Genomic DNA, 23603 nt, shown 5'->3' with positions numbered 1-23603 from the left:
ATGAGATTATGACTGCATAGGATTATGACAAGTGTTTATATATTATTGGTAGTGGTCTTAGTTAGTTAGTAGAGAGGTGTTTTACTAATGTATAAATACCAACTATTGTAATTATTCTACACAAGTTGAATGAAAGAGAATTTTAGTTTTAGCAAACTTTCCCTCTCTACTTTCTCTCTCTTGTTTACTTAGCTCTCAATTACATTATTGTCAGGTATCTTCGCCGAGAGTGGCTCACGCCTTCGGTTGACGATCCTTCATGCTTTCACTACTCATCTCCGTTTGTGATCGGTAGTCGGTGACATCTCCGGTCATTAGTTTTTCGTCTTCTTCGGTTGCGTATTGGTTTTTTGCTTACTAGTCGTATTGGATTGTCAGTGATTTGTTGATGGTTTTTTCGTCGGTTGAATTGCTGGGTTCTTGATCACCTTCAAGCATCAGGTTTTGTTGACTCTTTCGTTTCTTTCTGCTCAACGTGTTTGATCTGTGCAATATTTACAATTCTCTGAAATCTGTAACCCTAAGATTTGGGGGTTTCTTGTTTCGTATTCACAAGACTGTTGATTTCTGCAATTACTAGCTTGTCGTTGTTGCTGGTGGGTTCAATTGCATTTGTGTGTTGATCTTGAGTATTAAAATTGTCTCAAGATTGTTGCAGTTTTACATCCAAATCCCAAAATTGCCAAGTACTGGTCAACTTCATACCTTCAAGGATCTACTGAGGGGTTCATGCTAAGGCACCCCTGCTGAAGCATAAGAGTTTCCCTCCAACCAGGAGGCCAATCACAGCACGACACATGTTAATGTCAAAATAAAGCTCATAGAGTCCCACATCGACTGCGGATAAAAGCTGGAGACTCTCCTCAACTATAAAAGAAGACCATTCTCCTACAATGAATCTCTAATATCATTATTGTACTTAAAGTAGTCATTAAAACTCACTAATGATCATTATCCTTGAACCTAAGTATTTTTGTAAACCTTTCACTATCTCTATCTCTTTACATATTTATCCTCACTGGTGACCAGAGTAACTGAGCAAAGGTTACAAACTTGACACTTTACGTTGTTCCAAAGTCTTTACTGATTTTGTGCATCAACATAACTCATTGTTTCGATCCATGGTGGTGTGTTTGTCAAATTCTAAAGGCAGCTGCACGTTATCTCATGGATTTGGCTAAATTGTGAATGATAATTTCAATTAAAGTGCTAGTTAGTTAATGTATTTTTTTTCTTAAAACTTTAGAGACCAGCTGATACGATGGTTGAACCAAAAATCTGTTCTTATTTCTAGCATAATAGTTAAATTACAATTTTGGCTGCAAATTGGATACATGAATGTGTTTACTTACTTGGGGATTTGAAGATGAAAAGATTAAATGTTTAATAAGCTATGGTTAATGACACGCCCGACCCTGATATCTTCAAAACACCAGGGTAGGTATGTGCTGGCTGACACCTGAAGGTGACGAATGCATAATAAGATGCATGAGAACAATGAATATAAATAAAATATTATAAATTTAAAGAGAATGAATATGCAATTAAGGAACGTGTTCAGAGCATACAACTAAACCGAGAGACTAGAAAGGAAATAATATAAAATTGAAAGAATAAAGGAATGGGTCCTACACCAAGAGGACTCGAAGATGCTGATGCTGGAGTGCCTTGACGCCGAGATTGTACACCTCGAATCTAAGTCTTGAGGAGGCGCAAAACAAAACATGAGTGAGCCAAGTTGATATATAAGTAATACTAAAACAGTTATTCAACAACATACTAACCTCCAAAGTTTATAAAAACTCCATAGTATAGTATGTAATAGGTTTTCCGAGAACCCTAGCATGTCATAAAACCTTTCAATCAAACATATATCGTATATAGTGTGCTAAATAGTAGTATCCGTATCGCCCAAAGGCAGGTCATTCGCCCGTAGGTAGATCATACGCCAGTGGGCAGAACATACGCCCATAGGCAAGACCTTCCGCCCGTGGGCACTACATCTCCCGTGCTGAAGCCAATATAAGTATCTTCCAGCCAAAGCCACCAACCTATGCACGGCCGAAGCCATATATAAGTATCATCGCTCGTAGGCAAAACAGTGACCACTAGATAAGCACAAAAATCATTGAACATAATCTTCCAAAGTATATGTATATATCTCTATGGAGCTTAATAGCTTAAACATCATATCTTAAAACATCTTCATAGTATATAATCATCCATCATATATACTAAACGTAAAAATTGATAAAGTATGGTATTCCAAAATATTATCAGTGAAGCATGATATCTCATAAAGTGTAAATCTATTTCACTCATAAACATTTCATAAAACATAACCATTAAATCATGTTTTTCATGTATGCATTTCTAATAGTAGAATATGTAATTTAGAAGGGGTCCACTAACAGGTACTTCACCGTTGAAGAGCTATGCAAACAAGAGAGGACAGAAACGTCATAAACAATTGCACCTAAACACATAAAGGTACCAATTAATAAAACTCTACCATAACGATTGAATTTCAAAAAATGGACGTCATAAACGGATTCAAGACGTTGAAATTAGCCTAGGAAGGGTCCCGACCGAAACCTAAAAAAGTCAACGTTGATTGGTCAACGGTCAAAGTTAACCAGAAGTCAACGGGTTAGCAGGTCGGGTTGAATATGGGTTATTGGGTCGGGCCAATTATTGGGTTATGGATTTGGGTTAAGGTTATTGGGCCAAAGAGTTATAGTTAATAGGTAGTAGATTGGGCTTTGGGTTTGGCCTGATTACATGGCCTAAGGGTTAGGTTATTGGGTTGAACCTGGGTTGGGTTTGATACTAATTTGGGCTTGGTCACAAAGGCCCAAGGTTTGGGCTGGGTAGTGGGTTTAGAGCTTGGGCTTAGTTTTTTTTTATTGGATCAGATAATAAGGCCCAAAGGTTTGGCCCGGTTTAGTTAGGGCTGGGCTACCTCAGGTTGGGTCTGGCTCGTTACACTCGTGGGTCACTGAACCCTAGCGAAGAAGAAGGCCAGATTTCAGCAGGAATTTCTCGAACTCTGATCGAGCTCAAAATGTAACCAAATCATGCAATCCAAAATACCCAATTGAAGCCTAGAAAATAAGGAATCGAAATATACCTATATCGTGGCCAACCTTGGCCAAAAGATGGTTGGGAAACACTTGCAAACCTTCGATCTTTACAGGAATCTGGGTAGTAGTTTTCCCGAGTATAGTTGCGTTCCACATCACTCAAACCACTTAAAAACATCTTAATCATGCTCTAATAAAAACTCTAGGAAGTTTGGGAGGGTTTTCAAAACTCACCGTTGTCAAAGAAGGCGAGGATTCACTGGAGAACTCTTGAATAGTGGCAATGCCACTGTGTAGTGAGGAAGAAAGAGAAGGATGAGCCTCAGTTGTCAGATGTCGTGGTGGGGAGGTCCAGATGGTGGTGGGAGTTGCCAGAGGAACTCGCCGGAGTAGGTGGCTCGAGGAAGGGGGTTGCAAAGATAAAGGGTGAGAGTTGAGGGAAAGAGGTCCGAGAGTGAGAGGGTGAGTCACGGGGAAGGGAGAGGAGAAAAGAAAGAGACCGGGGGACAAAAACTCAAGGGTAGGCCCCACGTCGCTCACCACCCAATTCCATAAAAGACAAAACAATACGAAAAATATCTCCCTTGAGTGTGAAATTACCAGAAAGACTTTCCGTTCCGTAAATTCTGGGACGGGTTGTTACAGTTAAAGATTTCAAATGGAAAGGCCTTTAACTTTCTATACTAAATCCAACTAGTCTCAAGATAAAAATTTCAGTGGCTACAACAAATTCCATGAGTTGAAACAGAAAGATCACCATCAAATGTCAATGCAGATTGCCATCACTCCAAATTCCCATGGACCATCCATCATTGTAGATTCATCGATGTAAATCGTCATTATTACAGACTTGTCAAACCAAAATCATGGATACAGTTATCGACACAAATTCCCAAAAAGAAAAATTACGAACGTTAATATCTCTTAGACAAACACTCATCTTATTAATGTCTTCACATAGATTTCACCGATCAGACCCACATAAAGCCACGGGTAATTGGCAACAACAATAGCTCACGTACTTAAAAATCAAACGCACAGGAGAAAAATTAGTAGTCATACAAACTCAATAGTTCAATTCTATCAAATTGAATTCAACATGTAGCCATCATTCGTTTGGTAGCAATAGCAAAAATTACAAAATAGTGCTCACCTCATCCTCTCGCGCAAAACCAAAAATACTCAAACTAACAACCGGTCTTATTTTGATATTGAGCATATGTTTTGTGAGAGCAAAGATCACTGTTTATATGGAAACAAACCTTGTGATTTTCATATTGAAAATAATGTAGGAAATTGACATACAATTCCAATCCAACTATTAGTTCTAAGTATTAGCATTTACTTAAAGTTTCAGTCCCAGGCTGATTAGAACAACTTTAAAGTCTTCAACAAGACATTTTCATACCAATTTGAAACATTATAGCCGATTTCTAGCACTAACAATCATACTCATATTCTAACAATAGCAGCAAGAACGATGGTCATAATCAATGCTTGTACAATTGGAAGAGACCCCTCATTGTGGGATGAGCTAGAGGAGTTTAAACTATAGAGGTTTCTGAATTCTTCGGTGGATTTCAAGGGGCATGACTTTGAATTAATCCTTTTGGAGCTAGAAGAAGGGGTTGTTCTGGATCCTTGTTTGCCATGGCCCCAAAGAGTTTGTGTTCGCAAATCTTTTGCACAAATTTGACTGAACATTTCCCGGCGGAGCAAAAGCAGCCTACGTGACAGTTTGATATATTTTAATGTTATGTTCTCCACCCGATATATTATATTAAATTATTATTTTATTACATTATTTATTTTCTTAGTTTCTGTTGTGTTTGGGATCCCTTTTTCTTTCACCAAGCAAACGTCTATATAAACCCAAACACAACAAAATATCGTCAGTTCGAACACTGAGCTCTCTTTCTTTCTAAGATGGAAAGAAGATTTATCCTTTTTATTCCTGTGTGATCAGAGATGAATTGTCTCCACTCCAAGGTTTCTCATCCATTTCTGTACACACATATTCCATAAACATTCATCAATTTTCTTTACCAATTAATTAAATCTTTTTTCATTTCATTTTTGTTTCCAAATTTCAGATCTCTGTTTTGCCTCTCCATAGCTTCAGAAGCAATCCCAGGAGCCCTTCGTTCAATATCGCAACTCCATTGTTGATTAACAAAAAAGAAAGCGGGATATGAACAGATTGCACGTTCAACAATCAACATTTATTATAATAAATGATTAAACTAATAAAAAATCAATAGAACTGTTTAATAATTAATTACAAAACATTTGAAGCTGTTGTCAAATTTAACAGCAAACTTTTGCTGTTAATTTATGTCATGCCACGTATGATTTGACATTTCAATTGGAAATTATTAGTGGTTTTTTTTTTTTTTTTTACTGTTATAACTTATGTGGATATTTTGACATATCATTTGGAGATGTTCTAACACATATAAATCTAAACTTTAATAGAACTCAATTTGTCAACTAAAAACCAATGAAATTACAATTATAACTTTTAATACATAACTAAAAAAATGTTAGAAAAGAAAAAAAGGGCATTAAAGTAATTTCGTACAAACAACGTTTTTGTTTTTTTTTTAAAAAAAAAAAAACTTCACATCCATGTCTCTCTATCACTACCTTCTAAACTCATTCTCTCTCCCTCTCTCTCCCTCTCTCCTTAATTGCCGACACTTTTTTTTCTTGATGTCTGCTAGAACTCCTATCATAAAAAAAATAAAATAAATATATTTGAGAAAAAAAAAATTATATTTCTCACACATAGAGGGTATGATCTTTGCTAGGATAAACAAAAGAAACAAACTCAGAGTCCACCAACTCTTATGTAGCTCCTATTGGCTCTAATTATCTATTCAAAATTCAAATAAAGCTCCAAAAAATTTAGAAAGTTTTAACGAAACACTTCTGGTACTGTTTATTTTTAACGAAAAACCACATTTTTACCTTTTCTTGGTACTATTCACTACACCTTTATTTGTCATTTTTCATTAAAACTAAAGGTTTTTTTTTTTGGACTTTTTGTTAGTTTTCCTAAAACTTTTGGGTCTGCTCCTCTTATAATGGACCATCATTATAACGTGCCCTTCACATATTTTCCGTCTTTACAGAAAGCACTAGCAAGCAAGAAAACGGATGCGCTAACAGACAACAATTTGTATTTACATGAAATAGTATCTACACTAAGAGAGTGGGGGGAGTGAGTTAAATCTCACACTGGGCTAGCCATAATAATGTGGTCGCCCATAATAATGTGGTTCAAGTTCGTCTTTGGCGAGAATCAAACCTAAAACATTTCACTTACAAGTAAGAGGAATACGTACCACTAAACCGTAATACTAAGTAGCAGGTGTGATTATTTATGTAGTGGTTACATCCTCCTTCTGGCAATATTTTGAGCAAGGGTTTGCAGTCGCTTTGGAGTTGGACAATAACTATGCTTACAGGCCAAAACAGAAAAACAACCGCACAAGAAAAAAACTCATGGCCACCCATGAACCAAAGAGCTTTTTAGTTTTACCAATTTGGAAACTTGCAAATATATAAGTTTCGAGCAATTAGCTGGATTGATTAGTTTTTTTACATTTTGTTGTAAAAATAATAAGTTTTGTGTGGTCGTTATGTTACTTCAGCACTCTTTGATGCATATGTAAGCTTGAGAAATCATGGATGATCTATACCTTTATATAAACACACAAGCGCAGCAAACACACCCACAGCGCTGGCCATAAATTTTCTTATCCTAAATAATAAGACTATGATGCTGGAGAATGAAACCTCCTTTTTGCAACCTTTGGCCATCACACTACTGGCCATTTCCCTTATCTTCCTATACAGACGATACTCCTCCGCTATAACCACCAACAAAACCCCAACACCACCTTCTCCACCGAAGATCCCTGTCATTGGAAACTTTCACCAACTAGGCTTGATCCCTCATCGCTCGCTTCAAGCCTTATCTCAACGTCATGGCCCTCTCATGCTCCTCCACTTTGGAAGTGTCCCAGTTCTTGTTGTCTCTTCGGCTGAGGCTGCCCACGAGATCATGAAAACCCATGACCTCGCATTTTCTGACCGACCCAAGTCCACCAACCTTGAGAATCTTCTCTACAACTACAAAGACGTTGCATCTGCTCCTTATGGTGAGTATTGGAGGCAGGTCAAAAGCATATGTGTCATAAATCTTTTGAGCAACAAAAGGGTTCGCTCTTTTCACTTTGTCAGAGAAGAGGAAACCAAAACCATGATCAGCAACATAATGAAGTCATCACCATCAGTTTTGAATTTAAGCGAAATGTTTGCAAGGCTTACTAATGATGTTGTATGTAGAGTCGCTCTGGGGAGGAAGTACAGTGGTGAAGGTGGGATGAAGTTTGAGGGACTTTTGAGGGAGTTCACTGAGTTATTGGGAACTACTAGCATTGGGGACTATATCCCATGGCTTTCTTGGTTGAGCCGTGTCAACAGTTTGGAAGCCAAGTTTGACAAGGTGGCTAAGAAGTTTGATGACTTTTTAGATAAAGTGGTCCAAGAGCATATGGATCAAAGTTCAAAGAGTGGAGATGATGACCAACATGATTTTGTCGATGTTTTGCCTGCAATTCAGAAAGAAAACTTGGCAGGTTTTCCTATTGAGACAGTTACTATTAAGGCTCTCATCTTGGTAATCATCTCTCTCTCTCTCTCTCTGTGTTTCTGTTAGAAAGCTATTAAATAGACTGATTAGTACATATATTAGATAAATAAACAGCTGAAAAGCCAAAGCATCAGTGTTAAATCAGTGTTACAAGATAAATAGTAAATCAAATCGGATAAGCTGTCATGCTCCCGCTGCTATTTTTCCATTAAAACTAACACAATTCGTCCGCTATGTAAGAATATGTTTTTCAAATACCTTAATCAATAATATTAACTGTTGCCGGATATGTTTGCTGCTGGCACTGATACCACATATACAGTCCTAGAGTGGGCAATGACTGAGCTTTTAAGGCATCCTAGGGTCATGAAAAAGTAGCAGAAAGAGTTAAGAGAAATAGTTCGAAAGGGAGAACACATAACAGAAGATGATTTGATTGAAATGCACTACTTGAAGGCGGTGATGAAGGAGACTCTTCGCTTACATCCACCAGTTCCATTACTAGTGCCCAGGATTGCAGCCCAAGATGTGGAAATAGGTGGTTACAAAATTAATGCCAAGACACACGTTATGATCAATGCATGGCAGATTGGAAGAGATCCCAAACTATATGAAAAACCAGATGAGTTTGAGCCAGCAAGGTTCTTGAATAGTGAGATAGATTATAAAGGGAATGCCTTTCAGTTAATTCCATTTGGTGCTGGTAGGAGGGTCTGTCCGGGAATTCAGTTTGCCATGGCTGTCAATGAGATAGCCTTGGCAAATATAGTGCACAAGTTCGACTGGGCGTTGCCTGGTGGAGCAAGTGGGGAGGATTTAGACATGACTGAATCTACTGGTGTAACCGCACATAAAAAAGATCCTCTCAGATCTGTTGCTATTCCATATTTATTTTGAAAGATTGAGGCTATAGCCTATATCCTGTATTGAAACAGTTGATCAAATCATTTGTGACACGCCCCAACCCCGATATCCCCAAATATCAGGGAAGGCACGTGTTGGCCGACATCCGAGGGTGACGAAGCCATTTTAAAACTCGAAAATACATATGCAGAAGTGTCCTGACGCCGGGATCATGTGCATCAATCCTAACTCCTAAGGGGGAGCAAAACCAAATAAAGGTGAATGGACCAAAGTTTATAATAATACTACTAATAGGAAAACCATTTTCGTTATGAACATAATAACCGCCTATTTTGAAAACATATATAATATACTACATATAGGTTTATTGAAAAACCCTAGCATGCCCAGTAAAACATTCGTAAAACATCTGTAAATCGTATATGTGAAGTTCTCAACTAGGGGTATCATAGTCACCCGAAGGCAATACCTGTCCATTACCCGAAGGTGAAGCTGAATAACTTGTCCATCATCCGTATGTGAAGCTGAATAACATGTCCATCACTCGTAGGTGAAGCTAACATCCACACCTACACTAGCCGTCGCTAGTGAAGCTATTCGACACCGCTTGCGGCCCCGTGAAGCTGGGGTATATAATATATCATATCTCACTCCTCCATCATTTGTGTTCTATGGCCATAGACAGCACCCGTGGTGTGCGGATGTGCAGTATGATAATCCACTAGGTAAGTACCGAAAACATATCTCAAAACTCGTATCAAACATCGAAGCTCAAATGCTTAAACCTCATCTCATAAATCCATGACAAACCATATTCATAAATCCATGAAATCTCATATTCGTAAACGCGTAATATAATTTGTATTCAAAAACCATAGAGGTCCATATATGCAAATTCAATAATTCATAACCATTCGTAAATGTAATTTTGATAAAATCATAAATGTTCGTAAAAGTAATTTAATTAATTCTTAATTTCTCTTAAATCATAAATATAGAAATCTATAAAGGCATAATATAAATCATATTCAAATCATGAAATATGCCATGCATGCTAGGTAAATATTTATAAAAATATATAGGTTAAGAAGGGGTCCACTCACAAGTTTTCCATTGCCCGAAAGCCGCTTGAACTATCGAGAATGTGATCATTTCCCGCCAACGCGCCTAAAAACAATTAGGAACCTTTTAGTAAAACTCTACTAAAATGTTATGATTTTGGAAAGCAGATGGCGGATGACGGATTTAGATTCAGCACGTCAAGGAACCTCGGGTTTTTTCCTCATGCCCCACTGCGCGTGGCGATCGGCCACCCCGACTCGCCGGAAAAATCAACAACTCCAAAAATTCTCAAATTTTATAGGAAAGAAGATCTCGATGAGAGGAACAACTTTCATACCTGCAACCAAGGCCAATTTGACCAGGAAAAAACCCAAATTCACTAAAACCCGTCGGAACCCTATAAATGGGTGGTTTTTTATTCAACTCCAAACAAGCTCCGACGCCTCAACCAATGCATTGGCTTTGTTTATGAGGTTGAGGGGAGTCTATTCGTGGTGGATTGACGGATTGCCTCACCAATAACTTTGATTTTTAGGTGAATATGGGAGAGGGGAGGTCGGGGATTTGTTCCCAAGTGGTGGGTGGCTGCGAATTGTCGGAAAAATCGATGAATTTTCGTCGAAATTATGCATAAGAATAGGATCAGGTCGTAAGGATAAACCGGGTCAAAGAGAGCGATCCGGTTCTTCTCCCCTTCCCCTTCTCTCCTTTCCCTCATTTCTCTCCCCTCCCATAGGTCACTCCCTTCTCTCTCCTCTCTCGATTGGCCTTCACTTCTCCCTCCTTTCTCTCCTTTATCTTCCATCTCCACCGCTTATCTTTTTTTTTCCTTTAATTTAGGCCACACATGTGGCTTTCCAGATTTTGCTCCAAAAATCTAGAGCTTTCTAGAAAATAATTAATTTACTAAAATGCCCCTGACTTAAACGTTAATATCTCATTTGTTATAACTCTAAATTACGGTCAGTTCGCGCCCATGCGTTTGTAGCGACAAGGCGGTCAACATAAGTCAACGTATATGCCTCGAAGTGCATTTTTCATAATTTCACGTATTAAAATTATAAAAATCATAATTTTTGGGGACGGGTCGTTACAATTTGTCTAAAACTGCTGCCATAGATGTACCACTTGGAAAAGATAGCTGCATCATCATTGTAAAAATTGAAATTTTGGTGAACATATTAAATTTGACATGTCGGGCTTATGTGGCATGAACCATGTGTCTCACAAATTTTAGACGTGACATGTGACTCATTAAAACCGAATGAGTCATCAAGAGGGACACATGTCAAAGCTTGGCGAAACAGAGTTATTTGATTTTAATTTAAATTAAATCAAATATTAATTGGTGGAGTCAAATCACAAACCAAGCCACAAATCAAGTCTTGGTTCTTTAGTCAATTAATCAAGCTCGTAAACAAAGCCAAATCCATCCGTTGGCAAGATTTGGAGTGCCTATAAATACGAGGCTCCAAAATAAAGAAGGGGCCAGAAATCTCACACCCAGACGCTGAAGCTCTGAATCTACCAAACCCCCAAATTCCCAAACACTTTGAAGCTTCAGAAAGCTCTCTATTCTTTGCCACACTTGTGAAGAACCACCAAACATCCCTCCACGTGCCGGTTCCTCCATTGCCAAGAGCCAAAACCTCGCGACATCCATTCATTCAAGATCAAGTCATCGCAACTCTTGGATCAACAACACACATGCTTTACATCTTCGGAGATCGAATTAGAGGATTCAAGTTTTGTAAACAGATATTGTGACCCTAAACTTACAAATTCATAAATCTAATTTATTACTTTGTACACATATTCTTGTGTTATTGCTTGCAGAAAATTCGTGTTTACGATCACATAAGGAAGATAATTTAGACATGGTTAGGATTTGATTTCGTGTACCGTAAAAGTCAAAGAAACATAGGTCCAAAAATAAAAAGTAAAGAAGAAGAAATCAATGCTTATGCTTAGTTAACTATGCTTAAAACTTGTAGATAATGGAAGTTGATGATTGACCATAAAAGCAATTGGTGATATGAAGATTACGTATTTCAACTTCTTATAAGCACATGTAATATCTATCAACTTTCCGATGTTGGACAAGGAAAGTTTCTAAAATTCACTTAACCACAGAATATTTTGTGTTATGTGTTTTGTTTGTACCATACTTGACCAATCCCGAAACTACCAAGCACCGGTCAACGTTATACCGTCAAGGACCCAAAATAGTTTCCCTCCAACCAGGAGGCCAATCACAGCACGACACGTGTTGACATCAGAAGCCAATCATAGCGCGACGTGTGTCAACATCAGAAGCCAATCACAACACGACACGTGTCAATGTCAGAACAAAGCTAGAAACTCTCTTTTATAAAAGGAGATCATTCTCCCACAATATTTCTAATGTCATTTGTACTAAATCATTCACTAGTACTCACTAAAGGAGAGCTTGAACCTATGTACTTGTGTAAACCCTTCACAATTAATGAGAACTCCTCTACTCCGTGGACGTAGCCAATCTGGGTGAACCACGTACATCTTGTGTTTGCTTCCCTGTCTCTATCCATTTACATACTTATCCACTCTAGTGACCGGAGCAATCTAGTGAAGGTCACAAACTTCACACTTTCTGTCGTACCAAAGTCCCCACTGATTTTGTGCATCAACATGTTTGTTCTTAAATTAGAACCAAAGGTACCTACTACTTGAACTACTATGAAAGGTATGAGTTCGCATTGGTGTAACCATATACACCTTCGAATGGTTTTTTGTTCATCAAACTACGGTATTAGCATTACTTTGATCTTTGAAGAGTAATGCTATAGTTACCATCTTTTTATCCCGAGAAGGTAAAACTGTTAGAGTAGCTAACTAATCTCTTGATGAAAACAAAAATAAAAAGTTAAATTAGTGTTTGTTTCTTTATCTGACAAGAATCTGCAGGCCTAATCTTGACCATGGTGAACCAGGAAGATTTTGTTGATGTTCTGAAATATCTTTGATAACACATCATGTGGTCCCAACCGTCAAAAGGTAAACGTGTCACATCATGTGGTCCCAACCGTCAAAATGTAAACGTGTCACCTGATATTTTGCATTAGCATACGGCTACATATTCGATAACACATCACCAAAGGATGAAAAACTTAATTGATGTTGTTGATGCACAAAATCAGTGAGGACTTTGGTACAACAGAAAATGTTAAGTTTGTGACATTCGTTAGATTGCTCCGGTCACTAGTGTGGATAAGTATGTAAATGATAAAGACAGGGAAGCAAACACAAGATGTACGTGGTTCACCCAGATTGGCTACGTCTACAGAGTAGAGGAGTTCTAATTAATTGTGAAGGGTTTACATAAGTACATAGGTTCAAGCTCTCCTTTAATGAGTACTAGTGAGTGATTTAGTACAAATGACATTAGGAAATATTGTGAGAGAATGATCTCTATTTATAGAAGAGAGTTTCTAGTTTCATTCTGACATTGACACGTGTCGTGTTGTGATTAGCTTGTGATGTTGACACATGTCGCGCTATGATTGGCTTCTAATGTTAACACATGTCACGCTGTGATTGGCCTCCCGGTTTGAGGGAAACTCTTCTGGGTCCTTGACGGTATAACATTGACCGGTGCTCAGTAGTTTTGGGATTGGTCAAGTATGGTACAAACAGTGCTCCCCTAAGTTCCCAAGTGAAGGAAGCTCCTCCGTTGGGGACTTGCAAGATCCAAGCCATTAAGTAATCACAAAACTTATAAGTACCGAAGTGTGGTATCATTTTCACTTGCCTTATCTGTCTCATACGTAGATGTGGCATCTTCTCTGGAAGTACTTTTCCTCAATCCAGGGGTGGTATCTTTAACCGATGAAGATGAACAAGGTAATGTATCAATTTCACTTGAAGCTTACTTGTAGTTTCGGGCTTGGTCAGGTGTGATACAAAACCCTATAGTAAGAGTCCCCCCAAGTCGCCGAGCTAGGAGATTTGCTGAAGGAGGTAACAGACAAGGTAAGCAATTAAACTTCCAAGCAAGCAACCTGGATCGGAGGTTCGACTTCAGCTTCCGGTTGATTGTTTTCCTTCACCTTGTGTCGTAAACAGCAACAATTATAAGGAGAAGCAAATGGATAAGAGATGATATGGGATCTTTCCACAAGCTTATTCTTGAACTGGGCTTGAGGGTTTTCTGGTTTCCTCCAGAGTATAAGGCTGACTCAAGAATTTGAGGGTCAAAACAAGTCCATCAAATCTAGAGTACGTTCGATCCTGATGATATGGGATACTTTTTCTATTGACAAAGTAGTGGATGTATCGGCACGTGTTCTGTTACGCTTGTCTCCACATGCTTCCTTGTATCCTTCTTACTTGCCCTATATATTCCTCAGACAGATATGGTATCTTTTCTGGAAGCATAAGATGTTGAAGATGAGTACTCGAGAGTAATGCCAGGCAAGTAATCAGGCAAGGGGTTCCAAGCAGCCAGTTCCTAACAGGAAGCTTGATTCCAAGTGCTGACTGATTGTTCTCTTTCTCCTTGTCTTGTAAGTAAGAACAAGGTCAAAGGAAAAGACAGGGAAAAATCATGATATGGGATACTCTTGCTTTTAACCATGATGATATGAAATACTCTTGCTCTGGTGTGGCTTGTTTGCAGAGGTGTTATCGAGAGGAAAAGAACTGAGTATTTCTAGAGACTCTGCTGAGAGTGCCCTCTCGGATGTGAAGAAAAGTTGAGCATTTTTTTTATTTGCAGGTCTGCCTGGCTGTGGAGGATGGAGGTTGACGTATATAGGAGTTTCCCTAATAACAAGTAGTAGTGATATTCCTTTACCCTTCTTGGTCATAGCAATGTAGTGGGAGCTGCAAGTTTCACGTGTTTTAACTTTGTCAGAGCACTTTGAAAAAGTGGTCGGTGGTATCTGGAAAGCTGATGTTGCGTGTGAAGATTGCAGACAAGCTTTATCAAAGGAAATCTGGCTCTTTAAGTTCGGAGAGTGGTGTCTCTTCGATTTTCGAACAAGCAATCTTGTCGGGGATCTGGTTCTCGAGATTCAGAGAATGGTGCCTTTTCAATTTTTGAGAAAGCGATCCTGTTGGGAGTCTGACTCTTGAGATTCGGAGAGCAGTGTCTCTTCGATTTTTGAGAAAGTAATCCTGTTAGAAGTCTGGCTCTCGAGATTCGGAAGGCGGTGCCTCTTCGATTTTTAAGCACGTAATCCTGTTGAGAGTCTGGCTCTCGAGATTCGGAAAGCGGTGCCTTTTCGATTTTTGAGAAAGCAATCTTGTTGGGAGTCTAACTCTTGAGGTTCGGAGAGCAGTGTCTCTTCGATTTTTGAGAAAGTAATCCTGTTGGGAGTTTGGCTCTCGAGATTCGGAGGGCGGTGCCTCTTCGATTTTTGAGCACGTAATCCTATTAGGAGTCTGGCTCTCGAGATTCGAGAGCGATGCCTCTTCGATTTTTGAGCAAGCAATCTTGTTGGGAGTGTTTTCTGGAATGTGAGTAAAGGTTGGGCATTTTTGCCAGTCTGCCTTGCCACGGAGCAAGGAGGTTGACACACATTGGGACTTTCTAGTTACCAAGCAGTAGTGTTGTTCCTTTACCCTTGTGGGTAATAGTAGGGTAGCTGGACCTTCAAAATTTATGTGTCTAACCTTTGTCAGAGATCTTTGGCAAAGTTATATGTGGTACACGAGGAGCTGATGTTCCGTGTGGAAAGTGATGCCTCTTCGTAATCTGGAGAGTGGTGCCTCTTCGATTTTTTAACCAACGGCCCTGTTGCTCTTTCTTTTATAAGGGCACCAATTGTGTGCAAGAAGTACATTCATTGCTTGTAGGAATTTTTCCCTTACTTCAGAGATTTATTGCACCTCATTTCTTCTTCATCATTTCTAAGAATGTCTGGCCTATCTGACCATTGTTTTGACTTAAACTTTGGTGAAGAGGCAGCCATGCCTTCTCAAGACAACATATGGGTCACATCATTCTTATCCCCTACTAGTCCTCTTATCGTTGGGGACTCTGTGATAAAGAATGATATGACCGCTGCGGTGATGGCCAGGAACCTTCTTACTCCCAAAGATAACAGACTACTTTCCAAACGATCTGATGAGTTGGCTGTTAAGGATTCTCTGGCTCTCAGTGTTCAGTGTGCAGGTTCTGTGTCTAATATGGCCCAACACCTATTTGCTCGAACCCGCCAAGTTGAATCATTGGCGGCTGAAGTGATAAGTCTCAAACAGGAGATCAGAGGGCTCAAGCATAAGAATAAACAGTTGTACAGGCTCGCACATGACTATGCTACAAACATGAAAAGGAAGCTCGACCAGCTGCAGGAATCTGATGGTCAGATTTTACTTGATCATCAGAGGTTTGTGGGTTTGTTCTAAAGGCATCTATTACCTTCGTCTTCTGGGGCTGTACCACGTAATGAAGCTCCAAATGATCAACCTTCAGTGCCTCCTCCTTCTAGGATTCTGCCTAGTATTGAGGCTCCGAATAATCACCCTTTGGTGCCTTCTCTTTTTGGTGCTCTGCCGACTGCTGAGACTTCTTCTGAGTAACCTTTCTGAATACTCCCTCTTGTTTGTTTATTTTGATTCATGTATATGTACATATTTGTAACTTATCGGAGATATCAATAAACAAGCTTTGCTTCATTTCAACGTATTGTGTTAAATACACCAAGGCTTTCTTCACTAAGTTCTTTGAATTTTTCGTTTTGTTGAAGCTTGTATGTTGAAGCTTTGTGAGTGAAGCATGTAGGTTGAGATAGTGCTCCCTTAATTTCCTAAGTGAGGAAACCTTCTCATTTGGAGACTTGAAAAATCCAAGTCACTGAGTGGTCGTGAGACTTCCGAGTATCAAGGTGCAGTATCATATGGTAAGAGTCCCCCAAGTCTCCGGTCGAGGGAGTTGACGAATGAGGCATTTCCATTCTAAGTGGGTGAAGCTTTTATGGTGGGGGAAGCTTTTGTGGGTGAAGCTTTTATGGGTGAAGCTTTTGTAGGTGAAGCTTTTGTAGGTGAAGCTTTTGTGGTGGGTGAAGCTTTTGTGGGTGAAGCTTTTGTGGTGGGTGAAGCTTTTGTGGTGGGTGAAGCTTTTGTGGGTGAAGCTTTTGTGGTGGGTGAAGCTTTTGTGGGTGAAGCTTTTGTTGGTGAAGCTTTTTTGGTGGGTGAAGCTTTTATGGGTGAAGCTTTTGTAGGTTAAACTTTTGTGGTGGGTGAAGCTTTTGTGAGTGAAGCTTTTGTTGGTGAAGCTTTTATGGGTGAAGCTTTTGTAGGTGAAGCTATTGTGGGTGAAACTTTTGTAGGTGAAGCTTTGGAGTTGAAGCTTTGTAGGTGAAGCTTTGGAGTTGAAGCTTGTGTTGGGTACCATGAATTGATTTTGCTTCACACTATCTTGATCAAGATAGTGTGAAGCTTTTGAGAATTTGTAGTTGTCCTCCATTGATGAAGCTTTTGTTGGTGAAGCTTTGGAGTTAAAGTTTTTGTTGGGTACCATGAATTGATTTTGCTTCACATTACCTTGATTAAGATAATGTGAAGCTTTTGAGAATTTGTAGTTGTCCTCCATTGATGAAGCATTTGTTGGTGAATCTTTTGTGGTGAAGCTTTGTTGGTACCACGAATTGATTTTGCTTCATACTATCTTGATTAAGATAATGTGAAGCTTTTGAGAATTGTGGTTGAACTCCTTTGATGAAGCTTTTATTGGCACCATAAATTGGTTTTGCTTCACACTGTCTTAATCAAGAGTGTGTGAAGCTTTTGAGAATTGTGGTTGCCGTCCATTGATAAAGCTCTTGTTGGCACCATAAATTGGTTTTGCTTCACACTGTCTTGATCAATAGTGTGTGAGCTTTTGAGAATTGTGGTTGAACTCCTTTGATGAAGCTCTTGTTGGCACCATAAATTGGTTTTACTTCACACTGTCTTGATCAAGAGTGTGTGAAGCTTTTGAGAATTGTAGTTGCTCTCCATTAATGAAGCTTTTGTTGGCACCATAAATTGGTTTTGCTTTACACTGTCTTGATCAAGAGAATGTGAAGCTTTCTACGAGTTATAGTGTTTGCATTGTTACAGAGAGGAAATGTCTGAAGCAGATGCAAGAGGGCTGAATAGCTTGATCTTCGTATGTCATGCACTGAAGTTGTTGTTGGCTTGCAATAAGACTTTGTTGGTGACTATAACTCTTGTTGGGCATAAATGCTCCCCTAGTTGAGTTGTCAAGCTTGAGGGTTTTTGATTATTTGTGAATGCTAGGAGTTCACATGTACAAGTTGTACCATTTGTCATCTGGTAGGTAGAATGAATGGTGAGTTGCTTTCATCACTTGGTTGGTGGTACGAAGATGAGTTCCTTCTTCACCTAGTTGGTGGCATGAAGGAGAGTACGGGTTGTACATTTTATCACCTGGTTGATGGCACGAAGATGAGTTCCTTCTTCACTTGGTTGGTGGCATGAGTGGCAAGTTGCCAAATGATATTAGAGTACGGGTTGTACATTTCATCACCTGGTTGGTGACATGAAGGAGAGTACGGGTTGTACATTTCATCATCTAGTTGGTGGCATGAAGGAGAGTACGGGTTGTACATTTTATCACCTGGTTGGTGGCACGAAGATGAGTTCCTTCTTCACCTGGTTGGTGGCATGAGTGGCAAGTTGCCAAATGATATTAGAGTACGGGTTGTACATTTCATCACCTGGTTGGTGGCATGAAGGAAAGTACGGGTTGTACATTTCATCACCTAGTTGGTGGCACGAAGATGGGTTCCTTCTTCACCTGGTTGGTGGCATGAGTGGCAAGTTGCCAAATGATATTAGAGTACAGGTTGTACATTTCATCACTTGGTTGGTGGCATGAAGGAGAGTACGGGTTGTACATTTCATCACCTGGTTGGTGGCATAAAGAGGAGTTCCTTCTTCACCTGGTTGGTGGCATGAGTGGTAAGTTGCCAAATGATATTAGAGTACGGGTTGTATATTTCATCACCTGGTTGGTGGCATGAAGAAGAGTACGGGTTATACATTTCATTACCTGGTTGGTGGCATAAAGATGAGTTCCTTCTTCACATTTCATCACCTGGTTGGTGAGAATAAAGGCAAGGTGTCGAGGCACGTTGTAACAAGTGTCGAAGACACAAAGTATGTTGAACCCTTTCGAAGCACAATTGGCTTATGTATGGATGTGTTAGAATGTATGATGTTTATGCATGAATGTGTTGGAATGTATAATGTTTATGTATGAATGTGTTGGAATGTATAATGTTATGTATGAATGTGTTGGAATGTATGATGTTTATGTTGATTGATATGAGTGATGCTTATGAATGTTTTACTATGCATGAAGGGATCCATGCTTTTGATATGTGAACCATGTTAGTTGTAACACTTAGTATCACATACTTTATGTCAAAGTATGCATGTTGAAGCTCTGAGTTGGAGTATAGAGGTAGGTTAGCGTAGACCAAGTGTTCCAATGCTAGGAATGCAAAAGACTCAGAAGAAGTTGTCTGAATTCCTTCTTTTTTAAATATTTGTCGAATGGTTTGTGTGACAAAAGATCTCAAGTGGTTGAGGGTCAAAACATTTGCAATGTGTATGTCTTCTTATAATAGCATTTCCTTCAGTACCTAGTCCTCCACTTTGAAAGAGTGAGGCTTGGCCTCATAGTCATAATAGTTGACGGCACGTTCACCCCTGGTTGTCTTGATACGAACTTTTATCCCTCTTGTTGTAATAGGCTTGCTGAGAGTAAAAATCATTCCTCTTACCAAGAGACAAATATGTTTGGTGACTTAGCGAGTAGCTAAATGAGGCAGGAGATGATGCAATGGGCGTCTGAATGGCCAAGATCTCCTCACTTGGTAAAACTTGACTTCCACTTCCCATTTGTTGATAGGGGTTAACCATATGGGGGTTCCCTTGGCATGTCCTTGCTTCTGCGGAAGCGTGGTTGTAAGCCCGTGCCATCACCTCAGAGTAAGTCTTCTAAGTGTTGGCATTGATCATGTACTTGAAGAAACAATCACGTAGGCCTGCCGTGAAGGCCTTGAGGGCGGTCTTGTCATCTACCTCAGCGCAGCAAGAATACTCATGGCTGAAGCAACCGACATACTCTCGTAGTGACTCGTCCGGCTTCTGTCGAATAGTGTACAAGTCATCTGTAGAATACAAGTGATCGATCTAGAAGAAGTGTTGAGAAACAAATAGTTTCCTCAGTTCCTCAAATGAGTCTACTGTCTCAGGTGGAAGACGGCAATACCAGTTTAGAGCTCCGCCAGAGAGGGTGGAGGGGAAGAGAAGACATCACTCTTCGTCGGTGTGTATCCGATATGCCATGGTGGACTAAAAAAGGTTAAGGTGTTCAATTGGGTCCTCCCTTCCAGTATATAGTTGTAAACCAAGCTTTTGTTTTGTCTTCGCTTGAAGGGGGTGTCGAGGATCCTCCTTGTGAGAGGACCAGGCTTGGGTTAGTTCCAGTCAGGTTCCTCGGCCTGACGTTCGGCCTTTAATTTGTTTACTTCTTCAAGAAGCTGTACGACAAGGAGGTCCTGAGTGGAGCCATGTACCACTTGAATTTTCTTTCGTAAGTCTCCGTCGCGTGTGGTTTTTTCTTGGACTCGCCGTACTGACTTCCAGGGCAAGTATGTCGGAATACCTCAGAGTCCCCTATAATTTCATGTTCTTCTGGGACCTATTGTTCCTTCCCTAGATTAGCAACAGGCCTGGGTCGTGGGAGGGGACCGAGTCTTTCAGAAACCTTTGGGTCATTTATCTTCGAGCATATGTGGAGGGGATTCTCTCGATGTTGCTTTAGGAAGTCTCGGTAGTCACGATAAACGCCTTTCGATCCTTCCAACCCTTCTGCAAGAAGATATCTTCATCCACTTCTCCTGCTTTGGGTCGAAGCTTCTGGGTTGAGAGAAGTCTCATGTTGATCAATGTTTTGATGATTAGCTCGCTCCTCATCAGGGATACCCATGTCAAAGGGAGGCGACCCTCCATGTTGGGGGGTACCCAGATGATAGTTGATGTCTACAGAGGCAACAAGCTCGCGTGTTTGAGTACGCCTAGTTTCATGGAGCATCTCAAAGAGCTTCTCATACTGCTCCTGGAGGACCTCATTCTTCATTTCTATCATGTTGTTCTGAGCTTCTAGCTTATCGACTTTAGCTTGAAGAGCAACCCTTTTTCCTTCCTTCTTTCGTTGCTTCGCACTAGGTGCAAAAAGGGTGTCATTTTGTGTGATATGGCTTCCTTTGCTCCCCATGTTGGAGAGGGATGCCTGGTCAAAAGAGAGTGTACAAATGGTGGAAAACAGCTTGGCAAAGTTGAAGAGAATGGGAATAAGTGTCGTTCCCATAGACAGCGTCAAATGTTGATGCACAAAATCAGTGAGGACTTTGGTACAGCAAAAAGTGTTAAGTTTGTGACCTTCGCTAGATTGCTTCGATTACTAGTGTGGATAAGTATGTAAATGATAGAGATAGGGAAGCAAACACAATATGTACGTGGTTCACCCAGATTGGCTACGTCCCCGGAATAGAGGAGTTCTCATTAATTGTGAAGGGTTTACATAAGTACATAGGTTCAAGCTCTCCTTTAATGAGTACTAGTGAGTGATTTAGTACAAATGACATTAGGAAATATTGTGAGAGAATGATCTCTATTTATAGAGCAGAGTTTCTAGTTTCATTATGACATTAACACGTGTCGTGTTGTGATTGGCTTCTGATGTTGACACGTGTCGCGCTATGATTGGCTTCTGATGTTGACACGTGTCGTGCTGTGATTGGCCTCTTGGTTGGAGGGAAACTCTTATGGGTCCTTGACGGTATAACATTGACCGGTGCTCAGTAGTTTCGGGATTGGTCAAGTATGGTACAAACAGATGTCATCGAAGAATTTAAGAACAATGATAGGGTGAGGCAACACCTCGAACAAAACTGACTTTTTTCCTAGCCAAGAAAAACGGAAGTAACGCTATGGGCAGAGAATCATTAACAAATATCGATAAAATCAACAAGATCAAGATATTTCGTAATTCTTGACACTCGAGAGGATTCTTAATTTCCAACAATCACAATATTGAATTTTATAAAACAACCTCTGTTATGCTCATACCTCACAAGAAAGATACGAGTCTAAGCAGGGTCGACATTTGAGGAATTAGATATCAAGTTGGCTGTAGCTGATTATTAGACTGACCTCGTGGGTAGAGTAGTGGAGTAGGCAAGAATGTTCCCAATAAAATAATCACTTAGAAATGTTTTTCCTGAAGGTCTACGTAAATTCCCTCAGCGGAAATAAGAAGCTCGAAAAGACTAATTCGATCTACCCCACAAACACAGGCTAACTTCGTCTACAGCTGGTGCTTTCCTGATTTTCTCTAATACAGACTTTGGATATTTTAAGTAATCTCCCAACTAGACTTCATCTCACAAAGATTTCCTCTAATTCACGTCACATCAATGTAGAACCGACTCTGCCCGCCATTCCTAGGGAACACATGTCGTAGGGGATCGGTTCGATGCTGAAAGTCGTTCATCAATCAATTTCGTCAACTTGAGGCACAATCCTGACACGAGTTTCTTACTCTTCAATAGGATGTAACTATTCAGGCAGAATGAAGATTGCACAACTGTGCCGAGTGACACAATAAACAGAAGCCATGACATCCGAATGATTTCAACGCCGACACACTACCAGAGTATGAGGAGATCCTAAGTATGCTCTAAACAAACCACGTTGTGATACCAAACTGACATGCCCCCAACCTCGATATTTCCACATACCAGGGTAGGCACGTGCTGGCCGACACCCAAGGGTGACGAAGCCATTTTAAACATGCATGCAACTAAAAGATATGCAATAAGAACGTAAAGTACCATAGCAAGAACACGTTCAGAGCATACAACTACTAAGAATAATATGGAAGAATTAATAAGAAAAGATATGAATAAAGAAATGACAACTATATTGAGAAGACTCGATAAATACCTATGTTGTAGAGTCTTGACGCGGGGATCGTGTGCCTCGATCCTAACTCTTGAGGGGGCGTAAAAACCAAAAAGGTGAGTGGACCAAAGTTTATATTAATAATACTAACAATATGAACATAATAACCCCTTGTTTTGGAAATATATATATAATACTACATAGTAGGTTTTATGAAAACCCTAGCATGCAATGAAAAATGTTCGTAAAATTGATACGTGTAAAACCATGCTAAAAAATGCTGAAAATATCGCCCAAAGGTAAATCTGTAAATCTCATCAGTGAAGTACTCAACTAGGGGTATCATAGTTGCCCGAAGGCAATACCTGTCCATCGCCCAAAGGTGAAGCTGTATAACCTGTCCATCACCCAAAGGTGAAGCTGAATAACCTATCCATCACTCGAAGGTGAAGCTGAATAACCTGTCTATTACCCGTAGATGAAGTTGAATCAAATAGCATAACATCCACATCGACACTAGCCGTGGCTAGTGTAGCTGTCCGACACCGCTTTTGGCGGGGAAGTTGAGGGTATAATATATATCATAACACACTCCTCAATCATCTGTGTCCTATGGCCATAGACATCTATACCCGTGGTGTGCGGATGTGTCGTATGATAACCCATTAGATCAGTATCAAAAACATATCTCAAAACTCGTATCAAACATCGGAACTCAAAAGCTAAAACCTCGTCTCATAAATCCATGGCAAATCATATTCATAAATTCATAATAAACACGTACATGAATTCATAGAATTCCACAAATGAAAATCCAATGATCCATAACCTTTAGTAATATATAAATTCGATAATTCGTAATTATTCCATAAAAGTGATTTAAATAAATCATAAGTATGAAAATCCGTAAAACATAATATAAATCATGCTCCATTCATAAAATATGCAATGCATGCTAGGCTAATATTTATAAA

The 23603-nt window shown here is 39.7% G+C and overlaps 3 long non-coding RNA genes and 1 pseudogene across 5 annotated transcripts in view; 1 reads left to right on the top strand and 3 right to left on the bottom strand.

Annotated features, from left to right (window-relative positions):
- Positions 1-23603, bottom strand: part of LOC126600960 (uncharacterized) — a 66206-nt gene that overhangs the window by 954 nt on the left and 41649 nt on the right. The window lies entirely within an intron of this gene.
- On the bottom strand, positions 180-3542 carry LOC126600956 (uncharacterized). Its single transcript, XR_007615636.1, has 3 exons — positions 3131-3542; positions 2413-2476; positions 180-1701 (listed from the first exon to the last, which is right to left on the bottom strand). It is a non-coding gene; the product is annotated as an uncharacterized LOC126600956 (long non-coding RNA).
- On the top strand, positions 6782-8660 carry LOC126600950 (cytochrome P450 736A117-like; annotated as a pseudogene).
- On the bottom strand, positions 7603-10235 carry LOC126600955 (uncharacterized). Of its 3 annotated transcripts, none has more exons than XR_007615633.1 (4): positions 9711-10235; positions 9077-9328; positions 8002-8101; positions 7603-7702 (listed from the first exon to the last, which is right to left on the bottom strand). It is a non-coding gene; the product is annotated as an uncharacterized LOC126600955 (long non-coding RNA). The 3 variants fall into 3 exon arrangements; XR_007615634.1 differs by lacking the exon at positions 7603-7702 and adding an exon at positions 7820-7957; XR_007615635.1 differs by lacking the exon at positions 8002-8101 and having other exon boundaries at positions 9711-10234.

This window comes from Malus sylvestris, chromosome 14, assembly GCF_916048215.2.
Source record: "Malus sylvestris chromosome 14, drMalSylv7.2, whole genome shotgun sequence".
Classification (NCBI taxonomy): domain Eukaryota; kingdom Viridiplantae; phylum Streptophyta; class Magnoliopsida; order Rosales; family Rosaceae; genus Malus; species Malus sylvestris.
Note: the sequence above shows the minus strand (reverse complement) of the source record. Positions and strands in the feature narration are given on the sequence as shown.